The sequence below is a fragment of the Macaca thibetana genome, chromosome 6 (assembly GCF_024542745.1).
Source record: "Macaca thibetana thibetana isolate TM-01 chromosome 6, ASM2454274v1, whole genome shotgun sequence".
Classification (NCBI taxonomy): Eukaryota; Metazoa; Chordata; class Mammalia; order Primates; family Cercopithecidae; genus Macaca; species Macaca thibetana.
Genome location: NC_065583.1, coordinates 126,648,276 through 126,667,788, shown reverse-complemented (window position 1 = coordinate 126,667,788; position 19,513 = coordinate 126,648,276). Strand labels below are relative to the sequence as shown.

The window sequence follows — 19,513 nt, the reverse complement described above, 5'->3', positions numbered from 1 at the left end:
AATCCCTGGGAATTTAAAGTTAACCATTGTAAATTAACCACTGCATTAGACTGCTATTTCAACTCCACTAAATCAGACCTGGAAATTATTTTCTGAAGGTTCTAGAGAGAGAGAGCAACCCTCTGATCTATACCCAACCAGTAAACATAGTTTGGAAGACATGGGTAAGGCATCCTTAAGACAACAGACACACCTACAGAGGAATGAAAACATTGTACTTGTTGAATAGGTCTGAAGAAAAATTTCAGTCCTAGAAAAAGCTATTACATAAACACAAGTTACATTATTAATACTGATCTACACCCAACTGGGCATTTACCTGAACGCTCACTTTCAGAGAGTGAACTCTGCATCAAACCTCTGAGTCTTCTATGACTGAATATTGCTGCTTTGAGTTTTCCTTGAAATCCTTAGATCTCTCACTGTGGTTGAAACTTTGGCACCAGGGCTGTAAATAGGACCCGCACCACAAGTTTTTCTGGGGGATAAAATGAGAGCAAGCAAGAGGATAGATGCTGGAAAGAACAAAATTTTCTAAGTCCATGCACTTGGTTGTGAAGCCCAGCCAAAAAACAGTCTTTTGATTTTCACCTATTTTCCCATTAACCTGTTAGGAGATGCGCTGTGGGGAATTCTGAAACTAGGCAGACAGGAGTCAAGTTTCAGCACTAGTACTAACTGGGTAATCCTGAAAAATTATTTAACCTTTCTTAGGCATAGTTTTTGTGGTCAAATGGCCACAAAATATCTGTCTATCCTATAGATTTGTGATAAGAAATAAATTTCATGCTCCTGGAAAATACATAACAAATGTAGTTTCCCTGGATTCTATAATGAGCTTTTTCTAGGTTTATGAGAGATCAGAGGGAGGAGCAAAACAGCTTGTACGATATCACATAATGAGTTAAAAATGATAGATGGGATTGTTACTCCGGTATTACTCTGTTACATACAGCCTTTGACTTTCCCTGTGTACCAAAAATGTGACTTTTCTCTCCATTCTAGAAAAATTCTCTTCAGTGATTACATCATTAGATTTCTGTTTCTGGAGGGAAAATCACAAACTCTGAAAAAGTGAATTCTCACTCCATTAGCCATAGCCTCAATAGGGGATTAATGAGTTCAATCAAAATACCGAATAAGATTTATACCTGAGGAAAGGATGAGGTTGGGGGAGAAAGAAATACACGTCTCCTTAGTTCTCTTTACTATGTAAAACATTTGCCACCCCTGGGTTCAAAGATCCTGGAAGTAATTTGCATACACCAAGTTTCCATAAGCATCCTGTGCTGCCCACAGGGCCCACTGACTTGAAGCCAACTGGGAAAATCTCAAGTTACTACAAAGATTGACGAGTACTGGGAACCTGTTAGATAGCTGAATACCTGTGATTCAGGCTTGTATTCTCAGAATATGAAAAAGTCAAACCGCAAACACAGATAAATTTAATGTAACATTATCTGATGCTAGGTAGTATCGGTTACTAACCAGCAGTATAGAAATACATGCCTTGTCGGGAAAAGCTTTAGTGTTTGATAATTGTCTATGGAAATTTATTTTGACTAAGAAGTGTTCTTTCACATATGTGTTCCCAGAAGCAATGGGATGAATAACCTCAGGAATTTTTCTCCTAGAATCTAGTTCTCAATAGAGGGGAAGAAATACTTCTCAGAGGAAAATCTTTCAATTAGCCTTGCCCAGACAACACAGTGATCTGTCAAATCACATCCCAGCCAAAGTCACTGACTAGACCTTTAAGGATGTTGAGTATTCTCTCTGCAGGATGTGGTCTGGTGACTGGAGTTTAGGTCAAAGTTCGGTTCAATCTATGGCTATGTCAACCAGTCAGTGACCTCAGGGAAATCTCTTAAGCATGCCAGTCTTCAATTTCACTTTCTACCAATGCCTTTTCAGACTGTTGGGTCAGATCTTTCCTGTCCTCACAGCTGAGATTCAGGTCAGTCTGTCACTAACCTCTAGCATCCACCCCATCCCCTTTGCCAAGACACTCCTCCTTTGGCCTGTCCCCCAACTTCAGCTAAAGTAACACCTAGTTATAAACTAAGTGTCAAACTATTGCCTGTCTGAAAGGAAGGTGCCTTTGCTTGTTGGGACACACCTTTTTCAGGCACCCTGAGGCCCAGCAGCCAGGTGGAAGGATCATTGCTACTAAATTCTTGGTGGTCCAATCAACTAGATTCATGTGTAAGGCATTCTTAAAACAACATACACACCTACAGACAGATGAATAGATTGTTCTTGTTAAATAATGTTTGAAGAAGGATTTGAGTCCAAGAGAAAGATACTATATAAATGCAAGCTATAATATGATGAATACTGATCTATAACCAGTTCTGTAGACACTGATTTGCTACCTAAAGATCCTCCTACCAAACACCAAAGACACTGAGCAATATCCTGCCAGATCATTAATTTTCTATTCAGACTAATTCTAATGATCTGGATGACATGAGGTATTAAGATATGGTGAGTAGAAAGCAAGCGTGTTTATACCATGTGGAAAAAAAAACATCCAGAGACAAAAAGCACACACAACAATGAAGTTAAAAATATAGCAAGAAATGAGTCCCTCCAGAAAGGTTATTTGTGGAGATGCTTACTATTCTTTTTAACAAACATTTATTGAGCACCTCTTATGTGCCCAACACTATAGTAAGCACTAAACACCAAGATAAACAAGACATGGTTCCTGCCCAAGAAGAGTTCATACTCTTGTACCACATTATTTACACTTTGCAAAGTATGAGAATCACTTGACTACTTGATAAAACTGGAGATTCCCATCACTACCCAACCACATGCCCATTGGATTAATGGTCCAGCAATGAGGCTTGGGAATATTTATGGTTAGCTGGTGTCTCTAATGATTTGATGATTAGCCAGGTGTAGGGAAACACGGGTCTAGTGAGACAGTGAAGCATCTAGTGAATATAAGAGCAATTTTCTTTTTGATTGTAAATAATAATAATTTATGCAATTTCTCAGCAAAGTGAAGATCACTCATCCAATCTCCCATATAAAATGAATGAATGAATGGCTGAAAGCCCACCTTAGTCATATATTCTCCTTGGTCACCAGTACTTAAGACTACACAAAGAACAGAATCAATAAATATTTGTTAAATAAACACTGAGAGAGAGAAATGTCATTCAAATTATTCCATTAAGAAATAGTTCCTATGGAGAATGGCATAAACCCGGGAGGCAGAGCTTGCAGTGAGCTGAGATCCGGCCACTGCACTCCAGCCTGGGCAACAGAGCCAGACTCCGTCTCAAAAAAAAAAAAAAAAAAAAAAAAAATAGTTCCTATGTAGTTCAGAATCACAATTTTTAAGTAACATACTTTGATTTTTTTTTCCATAACAAATCTTTTAAATATTTCAAGCATATTCTTTTCTTGGGTTTAAATCTTTTTGGAAAAAAATGTGGGACATAAATCAATCAATAAACAAAAACTCTTGACACTTTTTACCATCGCCACTTTCTATGAGAAGTTTTACTTAACAATTTTTTTAAAGAGTGGGGGGGTTGTGTTTGCCTTGTACAGGTAGTAAACAAGGCTTCTCTACCTAGAAGGCCAAGTAAGAAATGTAGTTATTTCTATTCATTTTTGCCCTTTAAGCTCTGAGCCTTGATTCCTTCCAGAATTAAGCAGATATTATTGCCAGTAATTTTTTAAAAATATTTTCTGATGACTTCTTATTTCCTTCAAATGTCATAATTATATTACAAGGAAATTGTAAGGAAAGCATCCAAACTTTGTTCGGGAGAAAAATTGATAATCTGGCACTGTTAATGGTACAATTCAAGAAACATACTTCATTTACATAGAACATGGGGGAAGGGAAGAGAGGTTAAAAGTGCACAAGAGGTCTTTAGTGACTTTACATTTGAAATCATTGCAAAATTCAAGAAGTAAGTCATTTCTTGAGCCCTGGTTAGTTGAATTCCTTATAAACATATAAGGCAAAAATAAAACTCTGTAACTGTTCTTAGTATCTATTCTTGAATTTATTGCGGAAGTGACCCATCAATGATTCCTGGGAAATAGAGTCAGTACCATCATTTCGTCTTTCTTGAGGCAATTAAGGAGCAGCCTTTTCAGGAGCCAAGAGAGATAGCTGTCTCATGAGTTTCATTTTTTTCAAGTCCCTTGTTGCTATAATTTTAGGAAAAAATGTGTTTAAGGTCATTTACGTTCACGGCAAAACAAGAGCATGTGTGGAGGCAGTGAGTGAGCTGCCCCGCTGTGAGCAACTGGGCCACCAGCTCAGCTTCTGCACTTGGTGATGCTCTTCATCCGCGATCCCACAGAAATGAAATTTAACTGAATCTGAGTCAAACGAGAACTAGAACTCTTGGATCCCTTTAAGCATTTTGCTTGGAGCACCCACCAACCAAAGTATTTTGCTCACTTGGATCAGCAAGGTTGCTTGCTTACTGATTTCACAATGTTCCTCCTCAGAAACTAAATTTGTTTTTGGATATCATCCAGAACCATGTCTCAGGAGACCAGCTAGCTGCCAATGAAGAATCAAAAGCTTATACATATTGTAAAAACATGAAATCAGTATATTTCCATATTATCTGTTTGTTTGTGTGGGGGTTTTTTGTACAAGAATTAGAGAAACTGAAGAATGACCTGCAGCCTAGAGAGAGCTTTGGAGACTCCTGAAGTTTGGCAGTAAGGCATCTTATTATCAAATGATGTCCATTTTAGTGGCACACCCAAGTTTAACCCCATTCCTTGCCTGTACAAACTGACTGAATAAATCAGCCTTAACTAATAGGCTTCCGACTGCCATTAACTCCAACATAGAAAGAGAATATAAATTTTAGGGATCCATGGCCCTTTGGAGAAAGGATTGCCTAAAAAAAGAAAATACGTTAAAATGTACTAAAGTCAGAATGTGGGAATTTGAAAATAATAGCATATTCTTCATCTGAACTTTTCCCTGAATATTTTATTATCTCTATTATGGATCTACTTGATATTTTGTAAATATAGGAATGTTGCTGTTTGAGATTTTCTATGAAAGGTCTTTTAAAAGTGTTATCATTTGTCCACTCCACAGCACTCCTTAGTTATGTCTAATCCTTACCGATGGTACTATTAATGATAAATATTATCAATCAAAATCAAACATCTCTTCATGAACATGCCCTATTTCATGTTTCAATGCCAAACTCTGGTGACATACCTGTTTAGAACTGAGACTCTTATTGGTGTCACGTCGTAGTCAATGCTAAGCATTAACTCCCAACAGTCCTCTATTTCTGTTCCCCAGATGCTTTCCTCATGTCTATTGTTATTGTGCACCCTTGCCTTTGGCGACTTCATCTGCACTCACTTCACCTTAGTATGTGTGATAATTTATAATTCTATTCTCTGTCCAGACCATTATTCCATAATATCAATTGCCCATTACTAGGCTGTCTCTGCTGAATAAGCTACAAGCTCCCAATTCCTCTACCCCCTATATTTCCAAGCCTTGTTATATGGCCATGAGTCTCTAACTTAGATGTCATTCTCTAACTTCTCACTATAACCGCCTTATAAGCTTACCACCATCTGCATCCCATCAGAACCAAGGTCTCATAAACTCCTTACCTTAAATACCTTTCAAATTTTATCTCTGTCCTTTTTTCTTTGCTTCCACTATTCTCTTCTAGACATTCCTCACTCTTTCCCAGATGACTGCAATATCTTCCTATTATTCCTTATCTCCACTTAGGTCTTAATCAGTTCTCCCATCCCCACTGCATTGCTGCCAGAGTTTTCCTCCCGAAAGGAAAATCTGATCATGTTACTCTCTTCATTAAAACTCACGATTCAATCTCCTACAGCCTTTTCAGAATTGTCTCTTACTACTTACTGCCTTAAATCATATGTTCCAGTCATGTGAAACTGCTTGCCATCTCAGCATGTACAATGCTGTTTCATGTCCATCTCAGCATATACAATGCTGTTTCATGTCTTTGCCTTCAAACAAGCTTAAATGCCCTTTCCTCTTGATTGTAAACTCCTCTTCTATGTCAGATCGCACTCCTGCTCTGAGATTAAAGACATAGAATCACATCCTCTCTCTGAACACTTCCCTCTAGTCAGATAACATTGAACATTCCTTCCTTAGTATTCCACTATACTAATCACAATCAGAATAGATTCCCAAGTTATTCAATAAATTCAGTCAATAAAACTTGTTTACTATGTACCAGGCACTGACTGAGTGCTGGAGCAAAAATAGTAAGCAAAATAGACAGTATATCTGCCCTCGAGAAACTTAGATTCCAGTGGGGAAGATAGATAATTAAACACGTTACAATGTGATGATGCTGCCTTGCATTTGTTTGCCTTTCTGTCTGAATTAACATGTATTTTTCTCATTAGATCGAAAGTATTTTGAAGGCAGGGCTATGACTCATGCACTTTTGTATTCCTAGAAGCTCACACTAGGGCAGCGGTATAGTAAGCACTCAAAGATTTAGTAAGTAAATGAGTAAATTAAGCCTGCATCTATGTCAAATTTTTATGAATTTTTACATGCTCTTGTAAAAAAAAAAGACACATTCCCCAACTCCTTTCACATTCCTATGCTTGAATACAGCTTTCACTATAATTTCAGAGATGGAGAGGTCTCAAATTTGTTTGCTTAGTCTTTGGACTATTCTATTTATCAGACATTTCTTGCTAATACTGAACCAAAATCTTTTTCCTTATGTCTTCAATGTTGGTTCTAATTCTACCCATTGAAAACATACGGGATGAGTCTAATCTCTCATTCAGATGACAACTTTCAAATATATGAAGACAATTACATTCATTCTCTTTTCTTCTGTAGTCATAATATTCCTAGTGCGTTTGATCATTTCTTGCTCCAGGATTTGAAGTTTGTTTTCAGATACGGACACTTAACTTCCTTGGCATGTCCTCCCTTTCGGTTGTGATCTTTTGCCTTTCCTTTCAAAGAAGGCGCCCGCCACAACATAGGTTTGAAGGGTCTAGCCAGGATGGTCTCGATCTCCTTAATGCCTTTTTCAGGCTTGAACCGCGAGTTAATGTTTTTTAGTGTTAGGCATTCGGGGATCACCCAGCAACTGGGCTTGGCAGTTGGGAGTAGAGTGCACTATTATTGCAAGAAAATGTATTGTTTGAAGACCAGGCACGAAATAAATTGCTGTAAATTTGTCCTGAGACACTCCAATGGTTTGGGAAGTAGGCTTCAAGTATTGGAAGACATTTTTTGCTAAAGGAATATCTACCAAATATGACTGTAATGTTCTTGAGGGTAGTATCTGCATGTGAGTTTAGTCCTTTCTAAGGTAATTCCATGTGACCAGAAAATTTGGCAATGATTTACAATTAAAGGATAGAAATGAAGCAATACGCATAAACCTGAAGTTTTTTCAAGATGACCTTCTAGATTTAAGGGAAAATTGAAGGCATTGCTTTTAGAGGATGAGGTAAAGGTGGCAGGTGAACCATAAAACACCTCAAATGATTATAGGTGATCTAGAGTACATTTTGAGGATTTTTAAGAGAGCAATCTTATTCAAAGTGCCAATGGTGACAAAGATGAATTTGTCCTAAAATTGCAGGTCTAATTATCAGCCTATAGATACCTACACAGTAGAGGAACTGTAGCATCTCCGTTTATGGGTTCTACCAAGATCCAACCCAACAAATTCCATATGGAACAACAGAAGTCCCTCTGAAGATTGTTTAATATCTGAATATAACATCACAGTATAATAAATATGCCAATTTCTTTCATGGTTTTATACAGTTTGAATATGCTATTGCGTTCGTTTGGAATGCTCTTCTATTTTGTCTCATATGGGTTGAGTTAATCATTCAAAATAAAGTCCACATACTGCCACCGAGTGCTGACACTGGGGAAGATTAGATGACAACACAGAGAGTTCAGTGTCCAGAAAGCCAAAAGCCAGTACCAGATGTGCCCTTAAGGCTGCCTTGGGTTAACACCTAGAAAGCCAATGTCACCACCAGCTTCTCCTATTTCTGGCCATGAGCAAGAACATGGCCAGAAATAGGAGAAAAGGCCAAGAACATTAGAGCAAGATGAATGTAGTGAGCAGTGAGAAAACAGAATGAAAGCAAAGGGAAAAGAAACAAAGAGTGTCCAAGATGGCTACCACCAAAGAGGTTGAAAGCCTCATGGCTATTTTTGCTGGGTATGAGCTTCATTGTTGGCCTTGTGTACAGGCACAGTATTAAGACAAATTCTATTTATATCTTTACCTGTCTATTCCCCCCATAGGGTCCACATAATACACAATATGAAGGAGCCCTTTTTTTTCTCTGTATTATCAAGGAAAGAAACACAACTTCCTTGAGTCCAGTCTTGTCAAGTCACACTGATTGTGAATGAGTGAGTATCGTGTAGTCATAACCTAAATAGGCTCTTAAAAGTCATCTATTCTTGCTCTTACATAATGGAGATAGCATGATTGATCTTCTACCACCTTTGACCTTAGGCAACTATCTTTCCTGCCCATCTGGAAATCTGCAACAGTTTTGTGTAAACTTTCAGTTTGCTATTTAATTCTTTATATATCTATGCCTCAATTCCCAAATCCAGCTGTAATCTTCTTGTGGGTAGTGTCTGCATGCAAGTTTAGCTTGATCTAAAGTGACCAGAAAATCTGGCACTGGTTTGCATGAAACTTTTGTTCAAGATATATTTTGAAGAGAGAAATGGAAGTTAAACATGAAAGATTTTTGTAATGGTATGAATTCAACTTAGCAAAGCCTCAAAAAAAAAAAAAAAAAAAAAAAAAAAAAAAAAACCCTATGAATTCCATTTATTTCTTCTGGAATTAGTTGTTTTTATGAATGGGAAAAATGTAAAAGGTGATTGTTATTACAGTTGAATGTAGAGCAACATGCTCAAGGAGATTTCCATGCACATTTTCCAAAAGCTGAAACCTTAATTATTGGGAAAATGATTGTTGAAAATATGTCTGTAATTATATGTTATTGCTGATAGAAAAATGTGTGTATGCTTATAAGTTCCCTGCCTTGTTATTATTCTATTAGATCATTCTTACTGTTTAATTTCATCAGTGTCACAAATTAATTGTATGTGAAATCTAATCACTCAGTATCCAATATCTTGTTTTTGCTCTACAACAAACAGTCAGACAAAGTCATTGCGACTTTATCCAAAGTAAATATAACTTAGTAATTACTGGAAAAAGAAGATGTTTTCTTGTTTGAAGAAATAGCATTTTAACAAGAAGCAAAGCCACCAGTGATACATTTATGTTTCTGCCTTGGGCAGATAAATGAACTAAATGACCTCTTTCTATCATTTTCAGCCCTATGATTCTATCAGCAAAAGGCTTTCAGAGTCATGTGATAGCATAAGCCAAGACTTCTGGTAATTTCAAAGTCTTTCAACTATTTTCCCAGGAGTTTATCCTCTCTGAGTTGTAAGCTTCATTTCAGAAATATGGGGGGTGACTATGACAAAGCAAAGAGGCATCCCCTTTGGATCAACTTGGAAGGCTGTGTGGGCATGTGTAGGCAGACAGCAGAAGTCACATCCTATAGGTTCCATTTAGCACTCACCTGGTGACTCAGTCCAGGTACTCACTTAATAACAAAGTTCAGGTTCAGGAAACAGTCAAATATCAACCAATGTAGATTTTCTACCTTTAACAGTACCTGACAAATTTGGCCTACTGTGTTTTTGTTTGTTTCTTTGTTTCTTTGTTTACAAAACCCCAAACAGGTAACTTTTTTACTGGATTCTAGTTTCATCAAGTAATCTGCTTTTGTTTACACAAACAACATGGGATGCAAACAAATAAAAAAGACAGACTACATTTTGGCTAAAAAGAACTTTGACCTCATCGGCGTAAGCCAAACACATTCAAATATAATGTACTTATAACCTTCTCACCCCTATTATTGGCTTTAATTCTTTTTTGGTTCTATAGACAACTACAAAAAAAAAAAATGAAAGAAAAAGTTCTGGGAGCAAATAATATTATGGAGTTAGAGTTATACTTTTAGTAGTCCAAAGAAATGGTTCACAGATGTACTGCATAGCCTCTTCTGACAGAAGCTCCAGGCTAATATTGATGGAAGAATATATTCCTTCTTTTCTAAGATGGCCCAAGGAATGCACAGCACCATGATATTCTGAGAGGGCTTTCAACAACTTTTAGTCATTTTGTTTGACTCTATGACAGTCAAAAAATTTTTGTCCCCAGAAAATTTCCTTCAATATAATCGTGCAAGAAGTTCAAAGTGAAATAGTTGTGCTTTCTCTAACCTATCTAGTCTTTCCAACGATTTGCTAGCAAGATAATGCATAATTCATTTGCTCTGAAAATGTTTCCACTTCTGCCATAGCAAGCAGTCTAAAGAGGCATACATTTTACAACTCTTTCTGTTTGCTATAAAAAGTGAGGAATGATATCGTTCATTTATTGATGAATAATTGTTTTAAAAGCCATCAACCAGCACTTATGGTACAATTTCGTTTTGGCAAAATATAATATACCTGTGTGCATACACAGAAAATAGACTGTTAGGCTATAAACCAATGCTGCTTATCACTTAATGCTGATTATCACTGGTTGGTAAAATTATAAATAATTTATGTTTCCTTCCTTATATGTCACTGTCTTTTCTGAAATATTTGCAGTAGCATGTATAACTGGGTTCTTTTCCTGATGATAATAATTTTTTTAAGTTAAACATTTACTTAGTAACTATAAAGAAGCAATAAAGCTATTTTCATTTTTCAAACAATAAATAAAAATATATTTGTCAAAATAAGTCTGTACTAATGGGGCATTTTGTTCCTTTCTCTAATATAAATTTCAGCTGGAATTCAGAGTTCAATCTTAAATTACAGAGTTATACTAAAAGCCCATAAGATTTATTCACTAAAATGCTCCTATAGAGTTCTGTAGCATCCTGTAGGTGTGGCAAATGAATAAGTAAAACTCATATCCAAATTCAGTATCTCTCACCTCTGAACATTTGCTTTACTTATCACCACCGGGAAGTACACCACTGGCCAAACCTTAAGCTATAACTCTATCCCAAAAAAGGAGATGAGTCACAAGTCATTTTTAAGAAATACAATAGCATTTTTTTCTTGTAATGAATGCTGAAAGGGAAATGTTTTACTTGTCCTGACAACTCTAGCAAGCCATAGCCCAAAAATATGAGTAGGATATTGAGCCAAAAGCTTTTTAAAGCCTAGACAAATACCAACAGCATTAATAAAGGACCAGAAAGACTTCTATTGCAGCACTCTTGGGTTTACAATGTGATTATTGTTTTATGAGCAGAGAAAGTATCTTGAATACCATGACAATTTTATGTTTCCTAGGTGCTGGAAAAACTAGAAAGTGAGAGGGGGTGATATCTGGTGAGGTAAAAGTACAGTGGCTGAATGCCTTGTCAATGAGGCTTTTACAAAAATTTTTAATCTCTTGAGTCAGGATTTTGTTTCTCTGGCAATGAAGATGTAGGCATTGGGAAGCTGGGGGTGAATTTCTGTGGTGCTGTCTTGCTGGGGATAGCCTGGTGACAATCTGCTCTGCTCATGATGAGAAGACTTTCGTCCAAGTTTAGTCTTTTAATACGCCAACAGTAATGTGCCCACATCTCTCCCTGCCTTATGAAACATGTTTCCTCCATTCTGAGTTTATTTAATGCCAATTCATGCTGTGCTTAACTATATGAAACCAGTCAGCCTCAGGTCCAAAACGAGTGATACTCTGTTCCTTTAACAAGATTATAACTAGAGGTTAAATAACATTCTCCAGCAGCTCCCTCCCCAACCCTATCCCAAGCTTGAGTAGGAGCAGTCTCTTGTATTTGAGGCTAGGGCTTTAGGTTTTCTTCAATGCCCTTGTAAGTCTGAACTCTTCATCTGACTCTACTATCCTAGGAAATATGGAAAGAGATAGAGTCTAGCTCTCACCACAACCTTGGGTACTCTGTCCAAAGACCAAACCATCTGATCCTTTCTTTCAAACCAGAAATATAGAGCCCTTGATTGGGTGGAGAGAAAAACTTTATTTCTTGCTGATTTCTCCCTTCACCCAGGATTATACCAATGAGAAAGAACAATTAGCAGGCTACTCCCAGAATAGTGCCCTGCCAATACATGGTACACATGCTTTGTGTGTTTAAAAGGAGTTGCTGATAATGGTGAAGAAATCCAGAAAGCATCTGGGAAAATCCCTGACAAGGCACACCTTTCTTTCAGCCTATATGCCAGGTGTCACACACAGGACCAAGCATCGTCTTTCATGGCCCAGTACAAACTTGTACCATGGGACCTAAGCCAAGCATGATTCCTTTGAGCTTGCCCAGTTTAAACTTGTAAGGTGCACCGCCACCACCCTCCAACGTCAACCCAACTCTACCCCCAACTAACATACCCATACACATGCACAAATTCACATGCTATCTCAGGCCATCCCATGTATAACTCATCAGTCATAAGGCAAGCATTTTTAATTTTTTCACTCTAAAACTACATTACGTCCTGCAGGTTGTTTTGTAACTTTTGGCTTATGGCACCTAACCATAGTATCATGTAGTTGACAGGTTTGATTCATTTCCTATTGTGATAGAGCCACAAGGTTAACATTTTTTAGAAAGAAGTATGCTAGCTTCCACATTTCTTCAGCTGTGAAGACTGTGCACGGAACAGGCTTTGAGACTGAACCCCTGGAACAAAAAAAAGAGGGTGAATGTTTTAAAGGAAAAGAGTACTAGTTGTGTTGTACTAAATAAAATTGATTTTGCCTGACTCTAATGCAATAACAGTAGTTAAACCACTGAAGTTTTTGTGTGGTGTATGTAATGGCAGCATTTTTTCTTTTCTGTTCTACATGGTCTGAATTTTTAAAAAACTGTAAGACTGAAAGGCAATCTTTTAGTTCTTGTGGAGTCTATTGATGCCTTCCTGTTTCTGCCTGTTGTGTGGACCTTGTTCAGTGGATGCTGTACAGCCCTGACCCCTGCGGGACAGAGGCCCTCACTCCCCTGCTCCTATGAGTATTAGCTGTCACTGCTTCCAACTAAGTCCTTCTCCAGGAATTGTCCTCAGCTGAAGGAGAATATCTCACCAAAGGCTATGATCTGATCTCTGGGAGCAGCCTGTGAGCCATGACTAATCAACGCGAAGGTAGAAAGGCACAGGTCCCTTGTATCAGTTGGAACAACTCTGAAGACCATCCCAGCTCTAGAGTTCCACATAAGATCATTCAAAAGTCCTGTCCCACATTACAGTGCAACTTCCCCTTCTGACCTCATGCTTCCCTTGGCTTTCATAGACAACTGCAAGATCATACCCATGTGCACCTGTGAGCACATTTCCTTCTTAGAGCTTTCCCCCTGGGTAACCAAATCTAAGATAGTTTTCATTTGTTTTCCTGGGACCTAGAGCCTAAAATGAGATTACAAAGCTGGATCTCTCACCAATGGACCAGCAACAAAGACCAGTGGTAGGTGGTATACTGATTGCCATTAGCATACAATGCAATTGTGAAAAACTTCACAGTAGTGAAAGAGGCCCAAGAAAAATCCCTTGTACCTTCTGCTATATAAAGACACAGGGAGAAGCCACCATCTATGGATCAGAAACTGGGCCCTCACCAAACACTTAATCTGATAGCACCTTGATCTTAGACATCCCAGACTCCAGAACTGTGAGAAATAAATTTCTGTTAGTTATAAGCCACACAGTCTATGGCATTTTGCTACAGCAGCCCAATGGACTAGAACACAGTGAAATTACACAACTCATATTTCCTTTTTTTCTTTCAATTTTCATTTTTATTTTAGATTTGGGGGTACATGTGCAGGTGGTTACAAGGACTTATTGCATGGTGTTGAGGTTTAGGTTTCTATTGATCCTATGCAGTGACTCAGATAGTGAACATAGTACCAACAGGAAATTTTTCAGCCCCTGCCCCCTCCCTCCTTTTGGAATCCCTGGTCTATTGTTCCCATCTTTACATCCATGGAAATTCAAGATTTAGCTCCCACTTGTAAGACAGAATATTCAATATTTGGTGTTCTGAATTAGTTTACTTAGGATAAGGGCCTCCAGCTGCATCTATATTTGTGCAAAGGACATGCTCTTGTTCTTTTTCATGGCTGCATGATATTTCTTAGCTTATGCATGCACATGCATTTCATTCTTAGCAGAATAATGGAAACACTGTACATAGCTAACTCAACTGTTTTCATTTGACTTCTTAATGCACATACTTCTACAACACTATCTTTCTTTGGCTTAGTGATGAGTAAGGAAGGACTAGAAAGAAAATAATCTATGTCCTATCATTCTCTTTTCTTCTGTTATCATTTTCAGTAAGTGGTTGGCTAATACAAGGAAATAACACAAGTACAAAATTATATATAGTAGCATTCATTAGTCTTTTGGGTTTTTGTCATTACCTTCTTTCTGCATTTGAAGCAATTTGGGTTCAAATGGAAATTATGGCCTGTCAGTTGCAAACTTAAATGTTTATCTTTTACTTGCTTTGAAATTCCTTGAACTCCCATGTATGCTGGGAGAATTCTCATTTATGAACATCACAAACTCTTTATGCGCATGAAATGGCAAGGAATGATGGGCATGCATATTCAAATATCTCATCACATCGTTCATGCATATCTCCATTGTCCCAGCAGACTTTACTTACAAAACACAGTTCAAAGATAAAAGTATTAAAAATGTCTACGTGGTAACTGCACAACATTAAACTAAGCATGGGCCCTCTGTAGCTCCAGGTAAATCCTGGAAACCAGCCTTGAGTGGTGAACTGGATTGGGATATTGAGAGAAGGAAATGCAATGGCAGACAAAATGTCTCAAATATTTGAGATGTTCATGAAAAAGAATAATTATAAAGACTATGAAAAGACTATGAAATTGGATGGCTGTTCCTGAGAGCCATCAATCCATCAATATACCAATGATCTGTGCACTGGAGAAAGACAATGAAAGGCTGAAGGTGATTAGTTACCAATGTAAAATGTGAAAGACAGAATTTTGGCATATAAAGAGATTCTCATCTCCTGTAGCCATAGGGCAGAAAAAGCTGAGGATTAAGCCAAGTACCTAATGACTGAGAAAGCTTCCCAGAGAAAGCTGAATTCTCAGCCTCAGAGGTCTACTGGGCGAAGGTCAAGGTTCTTATCAGGAAAGAGTGGAACTCTGAAAATTGGGAAGGGGATATATGAGTTAATTCAGTCCAAAATCTTGAAATCCCAGGTTTCCGTCAGCCAGGGCCAGCCAACTTATTTGTAAAAGGCCAGATGGTAAATATTTTAGGCTTTGGGAGCCCTAGGATTGCTATCACAACTGCTTACCTCTGCTGTTGGAGTGTCAAAGCTGCCATAGACAATAATTACTTGAATTATTATTACCAAGGATGTGGCCATCTTACGATAAAACTTTATTTACAAAAATAACCCAGATTTGGCCTGCAAGCCATTGTTCTTTCAGACAAACCAAATGAAAAGCATACGACAGAAGTGGAACACTAGAGATCAGGCACAACCAGGGCCAGAAAGTACAAGCAAGCTGCATGAGCAAACAGCCAGACTCCATGTTTCCGCAGCTGCTGCCCCCATGCCTCTTCCTCAGCTCACACCTTGGCCCCATTGCAGGTGGGAACCTCTTTTACCAGATCTTGGAGGAGAAAAAAAAAGCACTTTATTTACCGATGAGTCATCTTGGTATGTGATACAAGCCAAAACTGGCTTATTGCTATGTTATAACACAACTCAAGGTGAGGGGTTATCCTTCCAAAGGACAGAATTACAGGCAGTGCTGATCATCCACTTTGTGTAGGAAAAAAACTGACCCAAGGTAAGCATATATGTAGAATCTTGGGGTGAGATGTGCAGGTGAGAGAAGGGGGTTCAGAATGGTCAAGGGTTTAGGAGGAAAAAGAATGAAAGACTGGATTCCAGGAAGTCTGGGGAAGAGGCAGGTAGATGGACCCCAGATTCTCAGAGCCCATTCATTTCCTAGGGATCATGACCTACCATACCTTACTTTGTCCTTATTTGTTCAATTGGCTTTTTTAGTTCTCACAAGATTGACAGACATGGGGGTAAGTAATGATATTACAAAAACAAATCAAACTCGGCCTCCATCCTTGAGGAGCTGACTCTCTAAGGAAAACAGGCGTGTAAACAACTAACTGGAGTACAATGGGATCCATGATACTATTTAAAGGAAAGGACAATGTGCTACAGGAATACAGACTAAACAGTGAGGATAAAGAAAAACTTCATGGAAGATGGAACATTCTAACTTATATAACACATCAAGTATAACATTTTTAAGGGGAAAAAAAAGTATATTCCTTCCTTCTTTTTAGCATTAATCACATCTGTTTTTGGTTTTCCATCCAATCACTATTCTCTACTTTTTCCTTACTAACAAAAATCAAAATTGAGAGTGACTATAACACTACTTTAAAATACCTACCCCAGCTTCCTTGTAGGTAGGCATATATGGTCATGTGACCAATTTATGGCCAATGAGACATAAAAGCAACCCTATCAGGTAAGATTCTAGAAAGCTTTTAAATTATTATTATTATTACTAAAAATAGACAGAGTAATCTAATATGTGTCTTTTGTTTATTGCTTTTTGTCCTTCGCCTGAAATTTGGACTTGATGCCTAGAAGTAGAGCTTAAACCCATGAGAATGAAAGCCATATATTAAAGATGGCAGAACAAGATAAAAGAAGGGTCCTGCTTCTTTGATGATGTTATTGAATAGTGACACTGGATCCTTACCTTCATACTCCCGGCTAAGGCTGAAAATTCAACCTGTTTGGTTAGCCACTGTAGTTCAAGTGTAAATGACATGCAGCCAAACAAAATCTTGACCAATAAGCTATGCAAAGAGTAAACCAAGAGACCTTCCAAGCTGATTCTTTTTGGTTTGTTTATCTTCCAAGAACAACACCATAAATTTCACTGACCATTCTTAAAGTGACATCAGTTGTGTATATTTTTATGCCACTTCTTTCTATGCATGAGGAACCCTAAGATTTCAAGTTCAGAAAACATTTCACAACAGAAGCCTGAATACTCTGAATTACAAGCAAGCAGATGAGAAACATGATCTCTCTCTTTCAGGTTCACAGATACTTTACAGGTAATTCATGACTTTTCATAAACATCCTCAAACTAGATAGACAATTTTGTTCCTTGTGGTAAAAAGCTTGTAGCGTGAGCCAGAACCCTTACTCTCTAACACTCTCTCACCTCTCAACAAACCTCTGACCCAGAAAAGAGTATTGTTTTTATCTCTGAGTCTAGATGATTATATTGGAACTAAATTTGTGGTATCAGAAATCAGCTCTTTAATATCGCCCACACAAAGAAATATTCTATTGTAGGATCTACTTTCATCTCTTTTCTTACTATGATTAACTCAAAAACTAACCACAAAAATGAGGAAAGGCAAGAAACAGTTGCTATTGAAAGTAACTATGGAGAAAAAAGGAACATTAGGAGCCCAGGAAGAGGTATCCAATTTGATAGCTGAAAGCCCCACTAAAGTTTCTAATTTCTTTGTGAGAGCTTCTCCCTTGTCCAAAGCTGTGTAAAATTGAGATTACATCATGCCTTAGAGATCCATACTTGAAGTTTTAAGGATTAAAAACTTAATCAACATTAAAGTACATTAAATTTTAAAAGAATCAAGTGCAAGTGTACATACACATGTGGACACACTTAAGAGTGTCACTGGTCTTTACATAGAAGACAAAGGTTCAAGGCAGAGTACATTTGGTTTTATTTCTTTGTAAAGTATTGAGAGAAGTTGCATAAAATGGCTGTGAGAAGAGAAAGATTTTTTAATGTGCTTTGGATCAGCTGCAAAACATTCCATGAATTTCAAGGGAAGCTATGGTTCTGGAAGCAGCACAGTGCATTGGTGGAAAGTACACTCAAGAAATCCTTCCTCAGCCTCAGAGTTTGAAAAAAAATCTTGACTTTCAGATACACCTGGGTCTTCTGGGGCAACAAATGGGAAATCACAGCTCTATCAACAAGCACCAACTTGATGATTTGAGGTTTGTTTTCTTTTTTTTTCTTCCTACAACTCAGACAGGTTTTTTTAAGCCTTAGCAGAATGGCTAGACTAGGTAATCCACATAAGCAGCTGCTGCAATGTGATCTTTTTCTAACATTTTAATGTAGAGCTATGAACTTTTCTGGCTTTGGGTTGTGTTGGGAACTTTTAGAGTAAATTTTCTCAATTTAAAGGTTATTACTTTTAGGACTCCGTCTGATGTGTCTCAGATGGAGTGTCAGCATTGAAAACAGTTCCCCATGGTAGCAAATTCTGCTGGAAATGCGCAGTGGCTGATGTCTAAATGATCTTTGAATACTAATGCTACACACTTTAACAAAAACCTTCAGTTTATTTCCTTATTTTTAATTTCCTTAAGTTTAATAACACTCTATTTTCTAGATCTCAGGATATTTACTCATGTACTGTTTTTTAGCACTGTGCAGAATAGGGTTTGGTGGGTGATCATCAGTGTACCGTAGAAGGTAAGTTCTACCTGGCTTCCAGCCACAGCTCTGCCACTTACCAGCTGCATGTATTTGGGCAAACCACCTCATCTCTACATCTCAATATCATCATGTGTGAAATTGGGGTATCACTGTATCAACTCATACAGCTGATGCCTGGATTAAAAGAAAAAGAATACATGGAAAGTAGCTAATATAGCAGTCATTCATTATGTGTTTATATCTCAGGTCCTAAAATCAAAATCACCATTAACACCAATCTTAGAAGCCTATTATGTTATATGCTTCATTTACTGATTATTATTGTGACAGTTGGAAGAGAGGGAAATAATTTGAGCTGAGGCTTTTCACATACAGCTTACAAGATGATGCAATAAAATTTTGATCGTCTTGCAAATGTAGTTTAAGATTACTTAAAGGGTCAAGGCTTTTCACTTTAATAAGACATTGGATCCACCAAGAAGTAGTGATACATTTTCTCTAATTATAGGGAGGACAATGTTGAATATCCCTACTCTATTTGACTAAGATCTATGGACATGTGCCTCTACGTGAAAGCTATGGTTGTGGAAACAACTCTCGGTGCAGCACACTTATTGTAGAGTTCCTGCTTTTCCTTTTGACTGGAGATGGGTAGGGTGCCTGGAAACTAGGGCTGGAGCAGAATCTCTACCTGAAACAGTAAGAGACTCTAGTTACTGACAGACAGGTCAAGTACTCAAGAACTTGCACGCAAAAAATATTGTGAGCATTTTTTACAACAGTTGCACAAGAATTTTCATGGCTTGAGACAGGCTGGGCTAAGAGTAGTTATGAAGCCCTAATGTTGGGTCATACTGGTTAGCAGCGGGCAAGAATTAGGTTTTCTAGTGGATGCTATGATGGACCAACCAGATCTCCACCTCAAGAACAGCTC

At 37.8% G+C, this 19,513-nt stretch overlaps 1 protein-coding gene across 21 annotated transcripts in view; it reads left to right on the top strand.

Moving 5' to 3' along the window:
* Positions 1 to 19,513, top strand: part of NDUFS4 (NADH:ubiquinone oxidoreductase subunit S4) — a 696,041-nt gene that overhangs the window by 330,131 nt on the left and 346,397 nt on the right. Inside the window, exon 1 of one of the 21 annotated variants that reach the window (XM_050794151.1) lies at positions 3,545 to 3,548. The exons of the other annotated variants lie outside the window; for them this stretch is intronic. The gene's annotated coding sequence lies outside the window, so the exon portion shown is untranslated. Of the gene's footprint in view, positions 1 to 3,544; positions 3,549 to 19,513 lie in introns of those variants that run through there. 21 annotated transcript variants of the gene reach the window in all.